Source organism: Alligator sinensis, unplaced genomic scaffold, assembly GCF_000455745.1.
Source record: "Alligator sinensis unplaced genomic scaffold, ASM45574v1 scaffold515_1, whole genome shotgun sequence".
Classification (NCBI taxonomy): domain Eukaryota; kingdom Metazoa; phylum Chordata; order Crocodylia; family Alligatoridae; genus Alligator; species Alligator sinensis.
Window position 1 is genome coordinate 1,776,499 of NW_005842096.1, and position 22,408 is coordinate 1,798,906.

Sequence of the window (22,408 nt, forward strand, 5' to 3'; positions counted from 1 at the left end):
GACACAGTCCCGGCCCCAGCCCGCAGCAGCAGCCCCTCCTTGCCCTGCCCCACGCAGATCCAGGGTCACATGCCCGCCTGCCATGTTCTCCCGTGGTGCCTGCAACGGAGGGAGCCAACCCCCCAGCACCTCCCAGACGAGCTGTAGCTCTATCCTGCACCCTGCCCCAGCTGGGCAGCGCCTACCCCAGCCCCTGCCCCACTCCCTCCCTCTCTTGATCTGCCCTGTGCCAGGCCCCTTCCCTCCCCACTCCCCATCCACCACAACAGACTTACCAGCTGCACACAGATGTATCAGAAATCAGATTGATATCAGCCAGTATGCCTCCTTAAAGATCGAATATCGGTATTGCCCCCCAAATCTCTATCGGTGCACCCCTATATATAAGGAGAGTATTTCTGGGATTTTCCTCGTTTATTTTCCAGTTCCATTTTACAACCTTTATATAAAGGGGAATATGGAGAGAGTAGGAAGGAGCAAAGTCAAGACAGCAATAGGAAATTACTAATTATTATTAGGAAATGGCTAATAACAGTAATTATTATGACCATTATGATTCTCTTAGCTAAAGAATGAAGAGGGTAAGCAGACTCTCCATTTGAGCAGCCAGGGAGAGGATGCATTTTCAAGTGCATTAAAGGTTGACTTTTCAACCTGTGATTATCTCACACACATTAAAGCAAAGGAGAACTAAAAAAAGAAAAAGACAGACTAAAAAATCCATTATTTAAAAAAAAAAAAAATCTTTAATCTCTTGAAGCTGTCAAGGCTGGCGCACTTATCTCAGCTTAAACCAACCTTATATCAGTTTAGCATAAGTCAATTAAGAACAGGTTTAAATTGAAAATAGATTAGCCAAACTGAAAGAAATGAGTACAGAAATTTGCACCCATTGAATTATATCAGTTCAAGCCTATGTGCAGGCAAGGCATCAGTAATCTAATTTCACTGCCAACTGCCACTGTGGAAGGCAAGAAGCAACGAAAAATGAAAGAATTTTTGTTTGGCAGGCCTAAATCAGAACATGCACAAGAGAGTGCTACTAGATTGGGAAGGAAAGCAGAGATAGCTAGCTATGTTAGTCTGAGGTCAGGCAGAGAAACCAGTGTGACCAAAACGTGGGTAAAAGATAGATCTGCTCCTTCTTTCTTCCCCTGCTATGGGTTCCCACCATTGTGTCTTCCCCACCTGATCTTTGTCCTTTCTCTCTCTCTCTCCCAGAAACATGCTGAAATGAAACTCCTGCATTGCTGGCTGCCTCCCTTTCTGTACATCATGGTGGGAGAATAAGTTAAGCTGAACAGCAAAGTGACAAGACGCAGCCGGCAGCTGTGAGAGCAACAGCTTCTACAGATTAAAACAGGGGTGCTCAATCTCCAGTCCATGGTACTGTGCTGTTCAGCCCATGGGGCTCCCTACGGGTCTGGAAATTTCACAGCGAACAGTAGCACCACTCCCCTGCTGCCAATTCTCCAGATGCGTGGGGAGCCCTAGGCCCTGCACGCTAGATTGGGCACTTGATCCCAGCACACAGAGCCAGGCAGAGGCAGCGCTAGGCCCCAGGGCCCAATCCATAAGGGGCCAGGAGGGGGCGATGCCAGTCCCCTGGAATGCAATCCTGCCATGTGGGGGCAGGAGGGGGCTGTGCCAGGCCCCCGGGATGAAATCCTGGCAGGCAAGGGGTGAGAGGGGGAGGTGCCAGGGCCCCAGGACCCAATTCTACCATGCAGGGGGCAGGAGGGGGCAGTGCCAGGCCCTGGTACCCAGTTCTGGCATGCAGGGACTGGGAGGGACAGTGTCAAACGCCCAAGCCAGATGCAGCACCAAGAAGGGTCCCACACCACTCATCAGGCCTGTGAGGCCAAAACATTGAACACCACTTCATTAGAGGATTAAACCAGAACAAAAAAATGAGAGATTGATGTCAACCACCCAAGTCAGACTGTGGGCCCCACAATGATAAGCCTCAGGCATGATGATAATGTAGACATGTGTGAGCATGGGCTCACCACATTTTGGAGAGTGCTAGAATGACAGACACATACCTGAATTAGGTAATACAGCAAAATGCTAATTTTCCTTCTACACAAAGGCAAACATTAAGTCACTTAATATTTGTACAGTGCTTGAAAGAGGCAAAGCCTTATAAAGGCACAAAATACCATAGTCTGTTCTTATCTGGATACCCATCAAGCTCATTTGTAGACTGCAACCTCTTCAGGGCAAACTGTGTTTTCACATGTGTTTCCACTGTATATAATGTAGTGAGGTTCTATGGGATCTTTGTGGAAGAGGAAGAATATAGAAGCAATTGTGCGGGCAGATTTGTTCCTCCAGATTTGTGTGTTTCTATAATATGCATTGGAACACATTCTGTTTATTTGGGATGGGGGGCGGGGGTGTTCTCCAGAGGCTTGAGTAAAGACTGAGGCTGTCACAACAAAGCCTTTAGGAATCCTTTACAAACCAATTTGCCACTTCCCCATAAAAGATCAGATTGAATTGCACCGCTAATGCAGGACCAGAAAAAAATGTCTTTGACAGGCTGAACTGTATGTGGCCCTAATGTGGCTGTGAGAGGTAATTACAGTAGCAAATGCTGTATTCACATACAGCCTAACCATGGAATTCAGCAAAACAAATTATGAACAGCGAGATCACAGACTTTGGTGAGGCTTGAAAAAAAAACAATTCTAACGTTTTAAAATTTCTACTTTTTAGTGGCTCTGATGAATAGGAATATTTTCCCTGCCTCCAGGGACTTATCCTGCAATATTTGAGCTTTCTATGGCAAATTTCCTTGCTAACTGAATTGAAAAGCCAGAGAACTCTACTATTCTGATGTCAATAAATGGCTACAAATCTAAGAAATCTTTTGACTTATTCTTAGGAAATGGGCAGACTGGCTCAGCCTACAAAAGGGGAAGGAAATACTGCATGTACAAAAGCTGAAACAAGCAACTTCCTTTCATCTCTTAAAAATGAATCCAAATTGACCATCCCTGTGACACAAATACCAGTGCTAGCATGTGTCGCACCAAAGTTAAAGATAAGCTACCAGCATTACAAAGACTGTGCGCTGAATCCCAGGGGGGCATGCACCTTCATGCCCCTTGGTAAAGACTCTTCTGACTGGCTCAGAGACAGCACTGATCAGCAAGGATCCTAGAAATCTGTTTGCCACAGAAAAATGAGAAATTTGCATTTTTACAGAGAATCTTTCAAATCACTGGGGGAAAATGAAAAATTAAAAAAACCCCAAAACCTTACTAAAAATAAAATATTGGCTCCCCTGCCGGAGCCAGTGGGTATCATGGCCACAGCAGGAGCCCACTGAAAAGTGGCCATCCCATCCTTCCTCCATCACTGATTAGCCAAGGTGGCTACCCATCATGCAGCCTCATCCATTCAGTGGGGGTGAGGATGGCTAAACAGCAGTCCTCTTGGCCAATTAGTGGTGAGGGGCAGGGCCACTGCTGTGGCCCCTTGGCCAATCAGGATTGTGTGGGGCTGCTGCAGAAAAATGCAGATTTTTATGCGTTTTTATCGCAGAATTTTGGTTTTTTTATCATGGAAAACTAGGATCCCTGCTTGTCTCTGATATTTGATGCTGAACAGACTCCTAAGGGAGCTATATCCATCTCATTTTAGCAAAAACAGTAGTTTGGTTTCATACAGGGTCCCACACTGCAGGATAAGGAAGAACGTGGGTTTTGAGACTTCATCCTCTGCATCTCAGGAAGGAAGGAAGAATCCATGTTTATGCAATCAGAAACATATGCTGAAAGAAAGGGTTGCAAAAAAGGGATTGTTTAGTCCTCTTTGCTTGGTCAGCACCCAACCAAACAGAGCTCTGATCCTGTTTGGGACCTCTAAGTGTTGCCATAACACAGGTAAATAATAATCCCAAACACATTCTTGTTAGGCACTTGCCATGGCCCATTACCACAGGGCCTTGTCTGTACATGGACCAAGCAGGAAGATTCTGTAATACTTTCCATTCTCCATGAAAATAATCTCACATGAAGATTGTTTCTTATTACAGAATCACACTAAGGCCAGTGGGGGGTTGTTTGCTGACTTTTGAGGAGAATGGATTAACTTTACAGACTCTCCACCCTCCCAACCCTGTATTTTAAATATACATTTCAAAAGCAGGGCAAAGTGCACTGCTGAGGGTCTTATTTCTTAAACTGCTCCCAAACCATTTTTTGTCACAGTCCCTAAAGTAACATTGCCAAGGACTTTCATTGGAATAGATGAAAATTTGCCAGCACAGCTCTCCGAAAAGTAAAACCAACACCATGCATCCCGCTTCCCTACCATAAGGTTACCTTTACCCACTCCCTATCATGACATGCACAAGTATATAATGGGGACCAGCCTTGACTTAATTAACCTCCCTTTCCTTTTGCCCACAATTTTGCATATGTTTATGTAATTATGAGCTAAAATTTCTATAGACAGTTACTTGCTAGCATACTATATTTACATAACAAAAACAAGCTTTAGATGTGGAAGCATGCATTCTGGTGAACCACATACATGAACCTGAGCTCCTGCTAGTTTATGGCAAAATGATTTGCAAAGAGTTCTGAACAGACATTCAGTACCATAACCAAAGAGGGGATCGATATATTGACAGGAGACAAGAGAAAAAGTAACGAGCATCAATAGCAATAAGGAAGATTTAGTTTGGATTTTAGGAAGAACTTTCTAACTGTGAGGGTGGAACAGATTACATAGGGAGGTTGTGGAATCTCCATCACTGGAAGTTTTCAAGTGCAGGTAAGGCAAATATTTGTCTGGGCTGGTTAGACAAGGATGATCCTACCCAGAATTTGATGATATTCTGGTGCCCCTTCTAGTCTAGTCCTATGCTTTATGCTTCTATGGTCAGCAACTATGCTTGTCTGTTGAGTACGGTATATTTGGTACATCCTTCCAACTGAATGGCTGTTCTATTAGAAACTGTTTTTCATATATATATATAAAATCAAATCCTGGTTAAAAAAAAAATGGTTGTGCTACTAAGTGCCAACTTGGCACTAATAATTACAAAAGCACATACATACACTTGTGAATTACAATTCATTAAAGAATTTTAAAGTACACCACTATATATGTTTACTACATTAATATTCACACTATATATAGATTGTAAATACAATCCCTCAAAATATGCCAGTAACAAAGAATATAAAATCGAGTCTCCCTTTTAAGGAAAGAAGATGTCAAACTACTGATCCACAAAATTCGGCCGCTTACCTAAACTGGCAATATTTCTGCCAGAGTTTTCTTAGGTTCATCAGTGACTGTTGACTCGTAAAAGCTACACTGACTTCCTCTTAGTTCAGGCTTAGTCAACTCTGACCTTTACATAATAAATGAAGGGCTGAGTGAAATAAAATGCAAAGAGAAATGGCATATAGAGATTGGGTACATTTTACATACAAAATTCTACAGATTTGTAGGGGTTTTGAAAGGAAATCCCTCCAGACATCTATCATTCATCACAGGCTTGCTCCTGCTCCCATTGGAGTCTACTGGAGTTTTGCCAGAAGTCTGGATTTCCCAATGTTAACCACAAATGCAAAACTACTGACTGGCAGATCCGTTTATATAGGACCGATGACATTCCAGGAACAAATATGACAAAAGATTTTCTCAGTAAAGAGAAAGGAGGCATCCAGTGGAATGCTGTAAGCAATCTGTGTTGGGCTCAATTTTATTTAATAGCTTTGGTAATGAATGGAAAGTGAGGGTAAACAGTCTATTAATTACATAATTAATGCACGTAATTAATTAATAACACACTGTGTACTACCAGTCCCAGATGTTCAGAAACCATGAGTCAGGCCTCCAAAATCAGGGAAGAGTCATGAGATTTAAAAAAAATAAACTTTAAGTAAAATATTATTGGTTATATCTGAGCTTTTGGGATCATACATTTAAGCTTTTCTTTCAAACAAGGAGAGAGAAAAGTTTTTTGTTTTTTGCTTTTTTTTTTTTTAATGAAAGCTGAGAAATCACTAACCTCTGTAAGATGGAGTTTCAAGAACAGCATCAATTATCAAGAGTCTTGTCATAAGATTGAGAAAGTTGGCAACAATGATATCTAGTAGCAATAGAGTACAAGAAGCTGAATATAAGCTTGATGTATGACCAGGCAGCAAAAATGGAGATAAGATTTTGGACTGCATTTGAAAAAGCATCAGGTAAAAACAAGGAGTAAAAGTCTCTACAGGTGTATCCACACAGAAAATGCCATATGGTTTGGGGCACCTGAATACCAGAAACATATCTACACGTTAGAGAAATTCATAGATAAGCAGAACATTTATCATGGGGCCAGGGACTGGCTCATGAGAAATGACCACATCCAAGTTAGATATTACAAAGAGAGACTTTGTAAATGTTTGCAAGCATTTGAAAGGGACAAAAGACACAAAAGAAAATTACTTGTTTAGGAAACTGCAGGAATACATAATTAAGCATAAAGAAATGAAATGGGCTTCAATCATTAAAAAAAAAAAGAACAGGCAAGGCCCTTGAGACTATAGTGGGGGAAATGTACCAGCACCATCAATGAGGTGATCAAAGGTCTCTAATAGACCTTTTACAACTCTTCAAATAGCCTATATTTACCTGAAGCCAAGACAACTTCCAATTTAAGATGACCACTGAATAATTAGATTCTACACATGGAAAATTGATAAATTTCTTATAATTTTCCAGGTACAGAATCTAATTATTGGAGGATCTTCTTAAATTCATCTCCCCCACTGCTACACCAGGGCAAGTGGCAGAGGGGTAGGCAGCAGGGGAGTCAAGTGGCCTAAACTATGCCACCTGTCCCCACCCCTTTCCATGCATGCACACCCTGGCACCTATGCCCCTCCCTCTTGGCTCCATTGCTGTACCTGCACCCTCCTGCACTTTTTCTCCCTGCCAATTGGCCTCCTTCTCTCTGCTCCCCCATGCCTGCACCCCCTGATACCCACCCTCTCCACAGTGCCTGTACCCCCTGATGCCTGCTAACCCCTCACCATTTACCACCCTCACCTGCCCCTCTGCTTGGTTCTCCTGCTGCCCGCCCCCATTTACACTTCATCACAGGTCCAGTTTTGGCTCTAGCCTCACTCCAGCCTGGGCCATGGTGCACATGGTCACTCAGGCCCTGCCCAACCATGCAGCAGTGGCAACAGTGGTGACAGCTCCAGTCTCAACTCTGGGGCTAAGGCTGGGCCTGCTACCATGACCATAACCACTTCTGTGTCCCTGGGGTATGTAGGGGGTATGTGATGGGGGAGGATGGAGCAACAGCTGCAGCTCCAACCCTATTCTTGGGTCAGGGCTGGAGTCGGAGCAACAGTTGCCAGCTGTTCTTCCTCCTCCGCCCCCGCCCCCCTTCCCCGCCACTGGTATTAGATGAGGGATTTTTTTCCCCAGGTTGAATGAGGAGTGGAAAATGTTGTTTTGGATTTGAGTAAGTAAATATGGTAAAAGCTGAAGGTTTTTTCCTAAAGGTACCATTTAAGGAAATTTACCCAAATATATTTATTTAGAAATATCTGATTACAAGTGTATAAGTAGATGTGTATAGCTAGCCAGTGAAAGCAGTACAGTGTAGACTGTCATGTTTGACATGGACTTGTGCATACACTGTGGGTTATCCCTATTTCTCTGCACTATACTGGTCCAAAAGCTTTTGGTAACCAGGCTTCAGTCATATGCATATAAATCACTGAAGTCTTAGAGGAAACCTATACTTCATCAGCAGTGTTTACAGGACTCATTCTACATGTACACAATCAATCACTGCCATGGTGAAAAGCAGGGTAGTTTTTCTCACTGGCTGCCAAGTACAACTGCTGAAACCAACCTGAATTAGTATTTGTATCTCAAACTTTTGTTCCTATTGGAACGACATAACACCAAAAGATGTTTACCTTCTTTAGCCTGGTCGGTTCTACACCAACAAAGTTTCAGTAGGATGTGCCAAAACCACCAAACAGGGCTTTCATGTTGTTGCAAGAACCTGAGGAGGAATGACACAGTATATTTCTTACATATCTGAACCCTCTAATTCTATGGATGGGAGGAAAATAGCATGACTACAGTTTTGCTCACTATATTCTGCATTTTTCAAAACTTTACACCTCTCTCACAGTATTACAGTTGTTTTATTCATAAACAGCCTTATAATTCAAGACAAAAGAATTGGGAAAATGCTAACTGTGTCCTTGTATGATCAGAATACAAGGGAAAAAAATCAGGCATTATTCAAGGTGGTACATATCTGGTAAATTCCTCTTTGTAGGTAGAGTCTTACCTTCTAGCCTTTATTTCAGGATATAGAGATAAGAATGCATGGGGTGTACATCAGGATCTGGGGGAACGCCTGTTCACTAGAACGCCCCAAGTGATGACAAGGTCCAACGGTCACAAACTCCTCCAAGACCATTTCAGGCTGGACATAAGGAAGAACTTCTTTACTGTCCAAGCCCCCAAGGCCTGCCTCCAGAGGTGGTGCAAGCACCTACTCTGGACTCCTTTAAGAAACATTAGGTCTTCCTGCCCCTGAGGCAGGGGGCTGGACTCGATGATCTTCCAAGGTCCGTTCCAGCCCTAATGTCTACGAAATCTACGAAACCAAATTAGCGCTGTGGTAAAATCAGCAGAAAAAGAAATGCTCATGTAGTCTATGCCAAAAACACAATACTTCCATGCTATCAGCCTTTTGTTCAAACGAACTGATCTAAGCTGTGCAGTTGAGTTGAAGTGGTCTAAACTCCTATCAGTAGAGCAATATACGAGTGTTCAACAGATGAGACACACAGGCAGTCTGCCTTCATGACAGCCCATGGAAGGAAGGTTCCTCACCACACATCCCAGCATGCCATGTGGCCTCCCCAGGCTGCCAGAGATTGCTAGGTGCAGCTGTGTGTGCAAGAAAGCCCTGACTGGCAGGCTGACACAGGGGACCTCCCCATCACAGTGACCCTGCCCTCCCAGAAGAGACCCAGAGTGAATGCCCCCTCTTGTTAACTGCAAGTATCAGTTTCTCTGCCAGACCCAAACACAAATCCCTACTCTTTATGCACAAGCCCACAGACCCAGAACCTACAATCTGTCCTTTGTCAGCTTGTATGATTCTTGCCAAAGGCTGTGGGACATTACACATGCCTGTCTGGAGATGACCCAACAGGTGTTTCATGGTGGCACATGACTTTCTGCCTAGGATACAGGAGCCTGGTGTCCCCTGTGGGGTCACTTACTGGACAGAGGAGGCATGATGTGCCAAGGAAGGGCAGTGTTCAGAGGTAAGCTACAGCCTGTGTCTACCAAAACATACATGCCCAGGACAGCCCAACCAGCAGGAAGCCCTGGTCAGGGAAGCCCTGGCAAATTATCTCCTGGACCAGCAGCACAGGAGGCAGTCCCTGGAGAAGAGGGCATGAGAACATCAGGAAGCTGGAAGCCCTGAGTGGCCACCCCCCTGCTTTAGGTAGGAATCTGTCCACCATGTGGCTCCTGACTCAGTTTCTCCACAGGGATCAAAGAGCCACTCTTTTTCTGGGTGCTTTGCAAGGCAGTTAGGGTTGAAGAAAACCCTGGCCAGCTAGACACCAGCCTTGTGAGGCAAACACCTGAATATGGCAGAATATGGTATGGGAAAGAGAAGTGGCTCAGTTTACCTGTCTTCAGTTGCCAAAAACAAGTTTCTTTAATAAAAGCTGTTGAACGTTAACTATATCAAGAAATTGTTTCTTCTTCCCTTTAGTGAAAAACAGTGAACCGGGCTGGTGGGTGGTGGGGCAGTGAGATAACCTGGAAGGGTGGGTAGGACTGGAACCCAGGGCTATGCCAATGGGGCAGAACCCTCCACTGGAACCAAAAGGTGCCAGCAGAGGGGTGGGTGATAGACATAATGCTCTAAGTCCCAACCTTAAGAGTCGAGACCAAAGATGTGTCTTGGTGCAGGTGGAAGACAATGGGCGATCCCCAACCCACGGTCTGCCTGAGAGGGCTGCAGGGGTGTGGGCATGGGCAGTACAGAAGCCAGCATTACTGCTGAGGCCACGGGCTCTGAGAGCCCCAACATCCTTGCCCACAGGCCCTGGATCCCCCTCTCCAGGGACCCTGACCGCATGACCCTCAACCACCCGCGGGAGACGCCTCACACCCCAAGACTAGGGGTGGCAGATGCCTCTTCCTGCTATGACTATAGCACTCTGTAGGTCACCTAACATTGCATGAGTACAGTTCTGCTGCCTATTACCCTTAGTAATAATGCTTGGTTCCTATGCTTATAGATAAGGTGTAATGCAAGAGTAGTCTGGTCCTGGGCTCTTCCCCCACCTCTGTACCAACCCATCGTTAGCTCCCTGCATTCCACACTGCCACCAATATGTCCAGACATGGCAGCAGGGGGTGCCAGACCACCAGGGGGCAGGTTGCTATGTACTGTCCCAGGGAATGGAGGGAGAGAATGGAGGAAAGAGAGGCAGGAGTTTACTTGCATATATTTCTTTTGTCTTTGAAAACCTATTGGAGTGTTCTCTTACGTGAACAGTGACAGCCTTAGAAATCCTTTTGCGATATCTGGGTCTATTGTTATTGGGCTGGAAGGATAAACTATAAACCCAATGCCAAGTATGCAGTTCCAGTTAACGGTACGCTTCAGCTACTAGGGAGTCCTAGGTGGTCATCCCTGGAATGGTCATCAACTTCCAGGAGAACCAGCCAGAGAGTCTGTGCCAGAAGTAGCTAAAGCCAGAAACAGTGATTGGAACCTATGCAGGAAATTTAGCAGCACACATGGCCAATTATATGCATATGAAAAAAGAAGCCTGGTAGTATCTAACGGGTAGAGACTGAGCAGGATTATGGCAATATGTAAATACTGGTTTACATGCAGGTACCTTTCATGCAGAAGGTTTATGTTGCTATTGATCAGTCTTAGGAATCATAAAGAGAAAAATGGTAAGTTTCCCATTTCAAATTGAACTGATGCAGTGTTTCTTGTAATCACTGGCAGAAAACTGACTAGGTCCATCCACAAAGAAAATCAGAAGCAGAGTCCATTTTATCTTCAGCCCCATCTTTGGGCTCTATTTCACATACCTTACCCTGGTAAATCTGCCACGGGAGACAATGGGAGTTTCGCTGAGTCAAGAATGTTAAATAGGAAATTACAAGGCTTTTAGGAGATATCTTATATCTTAGGTTTCCCTGGGCAACTCAAGCAGTCACAAATGAAATATAAAAAAATCAGACCAGACATCAAGACTGTTTTTATATTTTAAAAACTGTTGATCTGCTGACATTGATTATCTGTATATTTCACACTTGACATTCCTTTCAACATACTGTAACTAACAACATATGTTGGGCTTCACTCAGATTACCTATCCTACCACTCATTATAATGTGAAGCAATTTTTAATGTTTCTGCAAATTGCATGGATAGATTTTCTTTAATTTCAACCAGCAGCTGTGGAAGCAGACTAATAAATAACCACAGCAGATTCCCCATTGAGCTCCCAGAAAAGGCTGTAAATATATTTAACAACCTGCAGCATAAACACATCTCCAGCTTTCAACCAGGATTGAATACCTTTCAGAATGTGTTTTAGTTATGTGTGAACTGAAGAGAAGAAAGGCTTTAAAAGACACATTTGAAATGCCTGTTTCTTTATGAAAAACATATACGTCCCCTGCACTTTACATCTAAGACAAATCCAGTTATCTATAAATACCAGCATCTAACTATCCAGTTTTCCTGGAATATAACATAATATCAATATGATTTATTTAGTATTACTCTATTTTAAAATGCCCACTTAACTTTAGAAAAAATAACACCAGAAGTGAAGCACTTGTTCATAAAAGCTTTTGCTGAACTTAGATGAAAAAAATTACTTTTTAGACTTTCAGGGGGGCATCCAAAACTTTGCTCAAGTAAGGGTTATACTCGGTACTTATCAGAAGCCAAGGTGTCACGCTGAGTTTGTATAAAACAAAATGGATTACATCCTTCTCATCTTTAATAGAGAGGTGATGGTCAGCAGAACTAGCGATTCCAGCATTGAATAGTTTTGAAGAAGCAACTCTGAGAGCGTATTTCCACAATAAAACACCACATGCAGGATCTACTGGTTCACAACATAAAGGATAATCCAACGTCATGCAGGACCAGTGGATTCACTGGTGCTTGACATGCACATTAAAAGACTCTAGCACAGAAAAGCAGCAACATGTGTTCATAATGTCTACAGTGAAGCAGTAGAGATTGGCTGGCAGTGTTGTACACCACCCAAATGTTGAGTATGCTTATAATAAATAAAAAAAAAATACAGAGCCTTGGCTGACAGACCTCAGACCTACCTACCCCAACCGTAACTCTGTCAAAATGGAGCTGTGGATGTACTGTAAGAACAGTTGAACCAGGACTGCTCTATAAGACCCAGACCCAAGGAATGACTCACAAAGCAAATGCACCATTTTATGTGTTGGGTTAAAGTAATAATTATGTTTTTTGGCAGTATACTTTAAGTTAAGGAGATAGTGTGCTCTCAATAGGACACTATTCTGATTCAAGGAGAGTTTTAATCCTCAGTTTGTCATCAAGCTATAGTATGACTGTTAGAAAATTGCTTCACCTCTTTCTAACTCCATTTCCCCTCCTATTCTCCATTTTATATGCTTAGAATGTAATCTGTCTGGGGACAAGGACTGTCTCTGACTAGTCTCCACAACATGGCTAATTTGCCTTTCCATCCCATGACTTCTATTGTCTTTTGCCTTTCCCGGTTTTATCTGTTAGCTCAAAGTAAACCATTTTCTTGGAGTTTTTTAAAGTACCTGGGCACATTTGAGATACAAAAGTATCGTTAACAGCAGAAATAATTATTGGGGCTGGCCAGAAAACAAGATTCCATATGGCAAAGCTTTCAAGGATTCAACATTTAGTTTTAATTCCTTTCAAACTTTTTAAGAAAGAGAAAAACAGAGAGAGAGAGCGAGCAAGATTCAGTTCAGGATAGCTCAGAGCCTGGGATTTTGGAGGCTTACTCTGCCTGGTTTGCAAAAAGAACTTGACCCTGAGGTGCTCTCTTTCCAGGTGAGTGAGCCTATACAGTCTGTCTGTCTCTTTCTCTCTCAATTAACATTTAGTCACCTATACAAAATAAAACTGCTCCAAGAGGGAAGAATAAGAGCTATACAAGAATAACTACTACCTAGGGTTAGGGCACATACTTGGAATCTGAGAGACCCTACACTACTGGAGTACCAGCTATTCTGGACTGGTTCTTCCTCTCTGACCAGATTCTACTGTGGATCCAAGAAACTTTCTATGAGAAATTTAATTCAAGTAACCAATATTTTCCTGGTAAAAAGAATTTTCACTGAAAATTTCCCAGCAACAGTTAAATAGTGACACAAGTTACACAATTGCCTTATGTCATGAACCACACTAGTGTTCCTTATACTATTATACACATTTCATGCATTTTCTCTGCAGATTACAAGTTTCTTTACAAGTCAAGAAACTTGTAATTTGTAATTGGAAGAAAGATTCCTAAGTAGGAAGAAAAAAACCCAAAAACCTTTGGTTAAGTTTCTCTGAGGTAAAAAAATAAGCTTTGCTTTGCACACAGTCAAAACTGAAAACACATCTTTATTTTAGCAAAATATATTTATCTTTAAATTATTTTCTTCAGCTGAATAGCACAATCCTCAATGCAAGCAAACTGAAATGTAACCACATTCAGTTACAGAAAAATTCAGGCATTTCTCTGCCTTCGTCAGTACATTTTCAAACAAAACATAGTAAGTTGGTTTGGGGCCCTTTAATTTCTGTTTCAATCAAATGAGTCTTCAAGCTGTTAACCAGAGCTTTTAAGTGCTCCTGAACAACTGATAGAAGGAAAAGAGGAAAACTGAGCTGCAAAACGATTTCTCTCTCTAAATAACTCTCACATTCAGCTTTTGGAAAAGATGCACAAATAACTACCCAGTGACAATACCCCAGCTTACGTATTTGTTCATAACACTGAACAGCAGACTCTGGGAAAAGTACAGCTGTTTCTCAGAGTAACCTCTTGTCTGTCTGGCACATTTTAAGGGACAGGATGTCTGGGTCACACAGGAAAGCAAGCTGGAATCTCTGTGAACCCTGTAAAATCAGGACTGTTGCAAGCTGTGTGAACTGCTTGAATGAGAAGACTTCTTTTCAAAGCAAGATTTTAAATTACTGAAACATTTAAAAATACAACAAATTCCTTCTCTATAAGAATTGACTCAGGGGTGCCAACTTATGCAATGTTTTTGCATGTCTTACAGAATTTGATGTTTAAGTTAAAGCTCTTGAAGACAAGTGATTTCCTCAGAATATTGGTTTACAGTTTTTTAAAAAAGGTTCTGGCCCTCACAGTTGCAGAGAGGGGCTATAAGATGTTATTTGAGTGCACTGTAAAGGCACAAAAACAAAAGACGAAAGAACATTTTTTTTAAGATCAGGTGTGTAGTTCCTGGAAGAAAAAAAAAAGATGATCAACAGGAAAAAAACAAATGCAGGTTGTGACTTCCAGGTCAAGGACAAACACTGAGGACCAGGCAAGCAGTAGCAACTGTGGTGTGACCGCTTCAGGAACAAAAGACACAGGAGCGGGCAGAAGTTAGCAGGGATGTCCATCAGTACTCCTTTGCCAGGAGCGTTTACCGTCACCAACCCCCTACTTGCCATGCAAACCACAGTACATCCAGAGTACATATTGTAAAGAGCTCTTTAACGGAGAAGAGAAGATGGGACATTGTCTCAGTGCCACTAGCTAATAGGTTGGATGGGAATATACTTTCCTCCTTCATGTAGATCAAAACAAGTTACTTGAGATGCAACACTGGGATTAACTATCACTTCAATTTTTGCAAGTTTCCCTTTCCACCTTTGCAGACACTCTCCACACAGGGGTTTCCCTAAGTGAGATGCAAGATCAAATCACATATTGTAAATTTAAGAGGAAAAGGGAGCAGAAGAACACCAAGGGACTTACTTCTTACACTCCTAAGACTCCTGCTTGTACAGCTTTATATGGAGAGGATGGCATGAGTGAGTGGTGTTCATTCCGGAAATGATTTCAGTCTGAGAGCAGCACATCCGCTGTTCAGGGAGCAGATGCTATTGGCCATGGCACAAGGAAAGAGGTGGGGGCAGGGAAGACCTTTAGCTCAGCCCCTTTGGCTAATCACTACAATGAACATCTCTAGCTTTGTAGTCCAAGACCTTCTACGCTCCACCAAATGTGGAAGGGAACACCCATTCTTCCCCAACCCCTGCCCCTGCTCCGCTTCTTTTTAGGGCAGTCACTCTGCCAACTACTGAAAAACAATGAAAAATGGCCTAGGAGTTTTCCTAACTGACGTGAAAAAAATTAAAAAAAAAAATCCTGAGGACTCCTTCACCACTGCCTGCTGCTTTCATCCCTCCTGGACTTGCTGCATGAATGTTACTTAGAGTTGGAAATCCAATCAGGCAGCACACAGGAGATTTGTGGTTCTCTCTTTTTGTTTTAGCTTTTGGTTAAAGTCACATTTCCAATTTGTTTTTTATGTTCCCAGAGGAGTCTTTCCAAAAAACTGCAAAGCTCTGCAGCACTTCTATCCATTCTGTTAAAAATGCATTTTACATAAACTAAAACCAACAAAACAGAATGTGCTGGGGGGACTTAAATAAAGGTTACATTAAAAATGTACCAGACTTTCCAAAATAAAATTCTGCTTGCATAATGTCCCTCCATACACCTGATATATTGAGACTAGAAGGTTAGCAAATTTACCCTTCATTTCAAAAGCAATAATACACACAAAGTATTGTTAAATGGTGTTGACTGTTTAAACACAAGATTAAAAATGTATGCATAGTTAACCCATATGTTTTATACTGCAGCATCTGACTGGCCCCCCAATAATTAGATTCTATATATGGGACTTTTATAAATGTGCTATAATTTTCCACATATAGAACCTAAATGATTGGAGGTTTACCTTGAATTTGTCGCCTTCCCACTGCTACAGCAGGGAAAATAAATCTGGGGATCAAGTAGCTCCCTTGCCCTCTGCTCCTCCCACCTTCTTCTTCCGCTGTTACCCCTTCCTACACCCACAACCCCCTTACCTTCAGACCCTAGTCACCCTAAGCAAATGGAAGTGAGGGGCCAATTTGAAAACAATTACCTTGAACAGTGTTACCAAGCTTTGCGAGAATAAAAGCAGCACTGCCTTTAAAAATAAGCCCCAAACAAGCCCAACCCACCTCAAAAAGAGGGGAGTGGAGGTGCTTAACAACTTGTGACTCTCAACAAGTCAAAGCAACTTTAAAAAAAACAAACCCAATTTCACTGCATGCAAATTACTACAGGTACACCTAGATTTATTTCATCCAGTACTGTTCCTTTGTACCTTTTTTTGAAACTGCTGCAAATATTAGCTCAGATCCTCCATAAACACACTTCAAAGCAACACCTTTATACCTACTTATACATAACACAAACTATGCATGACTTCAGTCCAAAAAGCTCATGATTTACTATACAATTCATTGGGCTAGGCCCCACCAGAGTCTACAGCATTTCAAGTCATGGTGACCAACCCCACAGCTCAGCACAGCTCAGTGCACGCGCGTACTCCAAATACCCACCAAAAAAGATCCTTGTGTTAATTAGCGCCTCCGTCCGCCATGACTGAAACCAGGTGTTCTTGTTATGAGTCCTGGGATCTTCCAAATATTAATATGAAGATGAGGCACAGGACAACATGATCCAGCTTCACCTCACGGGGGGAGCAAGGCAAGACTCATTCAGTCACATTAACTGCATAACTGTAGTAATACTCAGTGGATTACTTTTAAAAATGACACCATAAAAGAAAGATTCCTCCTGTACCAGATGTTTTGTAACTGGTGTTTAACTGATATAATTTTTCCAAACACCATTCTGTAGTGAAGATATTCAATAAATAATAACGGTTGCTTTCTTATATTTAAATCTGTTTTTTTATCAATATAAAACAGCTTGAAAAAAGTTTCATTTTTTATTTTAAAATTAATAAATTCCTGTTACATTTTACTCTGCGGGTATATTTGCTTACACTGAGCAATATGTCAGGGGTAATATTAAAAATATACAATTGACAAATACTCCCACAAGTAGTAATCCATTAGATTTTGAATATAAATATTTTGTAATTGAAATCATGTGTGTTCATTTTTTAAATAGTCAACACCAGTTAATGTGACTGAATATACTCCAGCTCAATTTCAGCTGGAGCAAACAAATCCTGACATCACTGTCTACACATGTTTAAGCACTAATTTACTGCACTGCTAGATACCACCTGTTTTTAACAGACTACCTGGCAGCGCAGTGAATTAGTCTACGACACCCTAATTGCTGCACACATGTAGACAGTGACACTTTACTCAGCAAATTAGTCTGCTGCTCAGTAATGAGCCTCATGTAATGCACCCACTGTGAGTGACTTTTTAACCACTGTTTCAAGGCCCAGTTTAGACGCATGAAATTATGAACGTTCATCACCTGCAATGGACGCAACTTCAGAATTATCTACCGGTACCAGCAACAGTACTACAACTAAATATATCTCAGGTAGTGAATTACCTATATCCAAAAAGAGACTTCCTTTATTGTCAAGTAAAACTATGGATGAGTTCATAACCAGGGCCAGTGAAGTCCAGCCAGACAACATTAGATTAAAAGATTGCTCAGTTCCTTTCTGTGACTAATTCTCCCGTTTGTCTTGTTCGGAACAAGCATTTCACTGACGTGGTTTAAAGTTTATGACCAGGTTACACTCCACCCAGCAGAACACATATTACTGCAAGGCTTCTGGATACAGCACATGAGAAGAAAATTGAACAGTGTGCAAAAACATTCAAGGGAAAAGTGTTAATTTGAGTCTTGATGGATGGAGCAATGTACACAACAATCCAGTAATATGTGCTTGTGTGACAACCAACGACTGGATTGTTTTTCTCACAGAAGCATTGATACATCAGGAAATTACCATATTGCAGAATATTTAAAAGTAGTAGTAGTAAAAACTATAATAAGGTGTAAGCAAAAATGCAAGTGTTGTGTAGCCTTGTCACAGATAATGTTGCAAATGTAGCAAAGATAAGAAGAAACTTAGAAGATAACGAAACAAACCTGAAACTTATAATATATGGATGCAGTGCTCACCCGATGCATCTTTTAGCCAAAGATTTAAATACTTCAGGAATATAGGAAAATGTTTTTGAAATTGCAAAATACTTTTGCAGCAACCAGTTTGCTTCAGCTTCACTAAAGAGACCTGGGAAATCCATGCTAATTGTCCCCCAAGGTGTGCAATGGAATTCAGTGGTTGACTGCTTTGAGCTATTTATTAAGCACTGGTCTATTCTGATGACCATCTGTGAAGACAACTGTGACAAAACTGATGGAAGTATCACAGCTAAAGCAGTCAACACTGGACTAAAGGGAAATACAGAAGATAGGCTGAATACACAAAAATCTATTCCTATAGCCGTGACAACCTCCAGACAGCTTGCTGCTGTATTGTGGATGCTGTTGATATTTGGAAAGAACATCAAGAAATGTTAAAGCAGTACCAACAACTTTGCTGCAGGCAGGACAGAAGTGGAAGGATCAAACACTTACTCTACCTCATTTTTCTTGCCCATATTCTTAACACAAAGTACCAGGATAGATGCCTAACTTGTGAAAAGGAAAACGCTGCTATGGCATAGCATCTACTAATCACCCAATCATGCCAACCATAACAAATTTCAGGGCAAGAGGTGAACCATTCAAGCAGTACATGTTTCGCTGAGGATGTTTTCAAGAAGTCACACTACTCAACTGGTGAAAGTCACTAGCAAACCACATGAAACTAGAGCTTGTCGAAGTGCTAACCTAGCTTTTACCAGCAGTAGCCTCTTCTGCTGGTGCAGAAAGAGTATTTCTTCATTAAAACTGGTTCATTCAAAACTGAAAAATCAATTGGGGTTGAAAAAGCAGGAAAGCTTGTTTTTCTCTTCCAGTCTATGAATAAAAAGGGGGAGGAGGATTAGTTTTATGAGTTCTAAAAACTTGAAAGAAAGGGGATAAAATTTTTCAAAATAGCCTAAGTTAAAAAAATAATAAATGGCTGCTTCATTTTTTAAGCAATTTAGGCAACTAGGAACTTAAGCTCAAATGACTTTCACCTAGGCATTTTAGAAAATATTCCCGGGAGAGATCCAAAATAATTGTTTTAATTCACTAGCCACAGTTCATACTTCTAATACTGTAACAGATTTACTAGGGTTTAATAGTTTTAAATGTGCACCATGTTTTCATAGAAAAAAAAGCTTCTGTATCAAAAACATTACAGTTTTATTTAACAAATGTGAAGTGTGTTTAATTAAATTCAAGCTGCCATATTAATGCAGCTTGAAACAAATATGAGCAAAAAATGAATCAACTAGTGCATAAGAAATATATATTTCACCATTTTATAGCATATTAAAATGCAGGATTTTTAACAATCCAGTATGCTAAATTGTGTGCGTGTGTGTGTGCGTGTGCGTGTGTGTGTGTGTGTGTGTGTGTGTGTGCGCGCGCGCGCACGCATGCACGCACTGAGGATATATATGTAGCAAATCTACTGTAAAAACTGTACTTAGCTGTACATCAACAACAACAAAATATACACAATGGGAAAGTTGATAAACTCAATTACTGTATTTACATTGGGCTTTTGGCTCACTGATTTTAATTATGATTTAAATCAGTGATTTAAATTGACTTGATTTAAATCAATCCACCTTGGCAATTATTGAGCTGAAGGTGATGCCACATTAATGAGGGATATCAGCAAATCCATAATACTGAAAAATTACCAGTTTGGAAAGATTTTTAAAACCTTAAACATTTGCTTATTATGTTTTTCAGCTCTGACTTCAGCAGAAGTAGAACTTGGCTAGGGTGGTAAGAGTTTCATTAAAAAAAAAAAGGTCAAAGCTAAAAGCCTGACTCAAACTGTGCTTGGAAATTTTATTACATATTGGCATGTCTTATTCTTTCCATACCATCATACCAATCCACCTGTAGTCAGGAAGCAGAAGATGAAAGACACCTCACTAATAAACAATGCATTGTTAAAAGAAAACTGTACCTCAAGTGCCAAATCTCTAAGCCCTTCAACAGCATAAATAAAAGACAGTTCAACTATGCAAGTCAAGCTTAATTCAAAGGCATGTCTAAGTGCCTGTTTTACTCCACAATTATGTCAGACAACCCTGGCTACAACACCTCTGTGCGCTGAGCATGTCAACTTTTCACATAACTTTGGCTTCCTTAACACATTTATAAACCTAAATCTTGCTATAGCTTGTTCAGGACACTATGGTGTAGGAACAGAATTCTCTAGCACAGCTGTAATCATAGTTTAGATAAGACCTGATTCTATTTTTAAAACTTAAAAATAATTTTACTCTCTCACATGCAATAATTTAATGAGGCAGGAACACAAATGTTACATTTTACATGCCCTGTGTTAACATACGCAAGTTCTATGGTAGAATCTTTTTTATACTTAGATTTTGTATAAATGCTGTCATTCATTAGTGAAGTACAAGTAAGTTTACTGTATTGTGTGCACAGAAAAAAATTCAGTAAAAATGCTTAAACCCCTAAAAGGTTAGTACAGTATAACCTCATTATAACAAATTATCATGGGACCATGAACAAAGTTCATTAAAAGAGGGTGTTATGATAGGGTGAGTCAATTGGTTGCAACATAATTAAAACATTACCTTTTGTAGTTGGGATGGTTAAAAAAAGGGGCTTGTTATAAACACGGGTTGTGATAATGAGGTTGTGCTGTATGTTTTATGTTGTCATAGTTTTCATCATTTAATTGTCTTAATTTCCTCATAAACAGAGTTTAGAAGGAAAAGACCTATTAGCCAATTCTACAATAGAAGGCTTAGAAAGGAACTCAAGAGGTAATCTTACTTCATCTTTGCCCTATGGCAGGATCAACTATGTCTAAACCATTCTTGACAGATACTTGCTCAACATATTCTTATAAACCTCCAATAAGGAAGATTTCAGAACTGCCCTGGGTAACCTATTCCAGTACCAGCCATTTTCACAGCTAGAAAGTTTTTCCTGACGTATAACCTTAAATGTCCCTTCCTGCAATATTAACCCCTTACTCGTCACCCTATTGCCTGTGGAAACAGATAACAGTTTATAATCTTCCACTTTGCAATAATCTTTTGCATATTTAAAAATTGATCATGTTTCCCTTCAATCTTTTCTTCTCCAGATTAAACAAACCCAATTCTTTCAGCCTTTCCTCAAAAGTCATTTTTCAGCTCTCTGATTACTTATGCTGCTCTCCATTAGACTCTCCAATTGGGTTACATCTTCCTTGGAGTGTGGAGTCCAAAAAATGGACACAATGTCCAGCTGAGGCTTTTAGTAGTGTTGTCTGAATAAAGTAGAATAATTATTCTGCACGTCATCTATCCAACACTCAAGCACATTATGGTGCTTGCTTGCCTGTTTGCTTTTTTTTTAAAACAAGCATGGCATGTTGATGCACATCCAATTTCTCATCCCTATAACCCCAGATCTTTTCCTATGGAACCTCTGCCCAACCAGGCACTCCCCATTTTGTACTTGCACAGCTGATTACTCCTATGTAAGTGAAGTATTTTGCATCCTACTTATTTCAGAGTATTTCTCCAATTTCTCAAAGTCATTTTTCATTCTAATCTTTTCCTCCAAATGGCTTGCAACCTCTCTTAGCTTGTGTTTCCCTAAAAACATAATGTCACAACCCAAAGGGTGTGATTTTTGTTTTTGTGTGCTTCGGCACTGCTAAATTGTTCCCGCTAAATTATAGCTTCTTTGCACGGTGGAGTTTTCTGCTGCAAAAGAGAACCCCGGTGCAAGGGAGAATTTCCCGCCAATTTGAAGCTTTCTTTGCAGGGTGCATTTCTTTGTTGCAGCACAGAAATGCTCGCTGCAAAGAGTTCCTGCCATTTGTATGCTAATTCGAGTCCCATTATTGGCCAGTTCTAAATTATTCACACGTGGCGGCTAGTGATTGGCTTGCTAGCCGTATAAAAGGCTTGAGTGGTTTCCGCCCAAGTTGGAGGACTCCACGAACACCGGGAAGAGGAGACTTCATGCTGTGTGAAGATCTCTAAGCACTGTGGATCCTTACGGACCTAGTGCATTTCAAGCAGGCAACAGAGGTCTGATCAACCTCTAGCCTCTCCCCGTCGTCGATAGCAGCCTAGATGCATCCCTTCCTGTGCGCAAAAGAACCGGACCCACGGAGCCTA

General features: G+C 41.2%; 1 protein-coding gene across 4 annotated transcripts in view; it reads right to left on the reverse strand.

The window, feature by feature from the left end:
- The window catches only part of LDLRAD4 (low density lipoprotein receptor class A domain containing 4), a 408,545-nt gene that overhangs the window by 114,356 nt on the left and 271,781 nt on the right, over window positions 1–22,408 (reverse strand). The window contains exon 1 of one of the 4 annotated variants that reach the window (XM_025204751.1): window positions 7,953–7,972. The exons of the other annotated variants lie outside the window; for them this stretch is intronic. The gene's annotated coding sequence lies outside the window, so the exon portion shown is untranslated. Of the gene's footprint in view, window positions 1–7,952; window positions 7,973–22,408 lie in introns of those variants that run through there. 4 annotated transcript variants of the gene reach the window in all.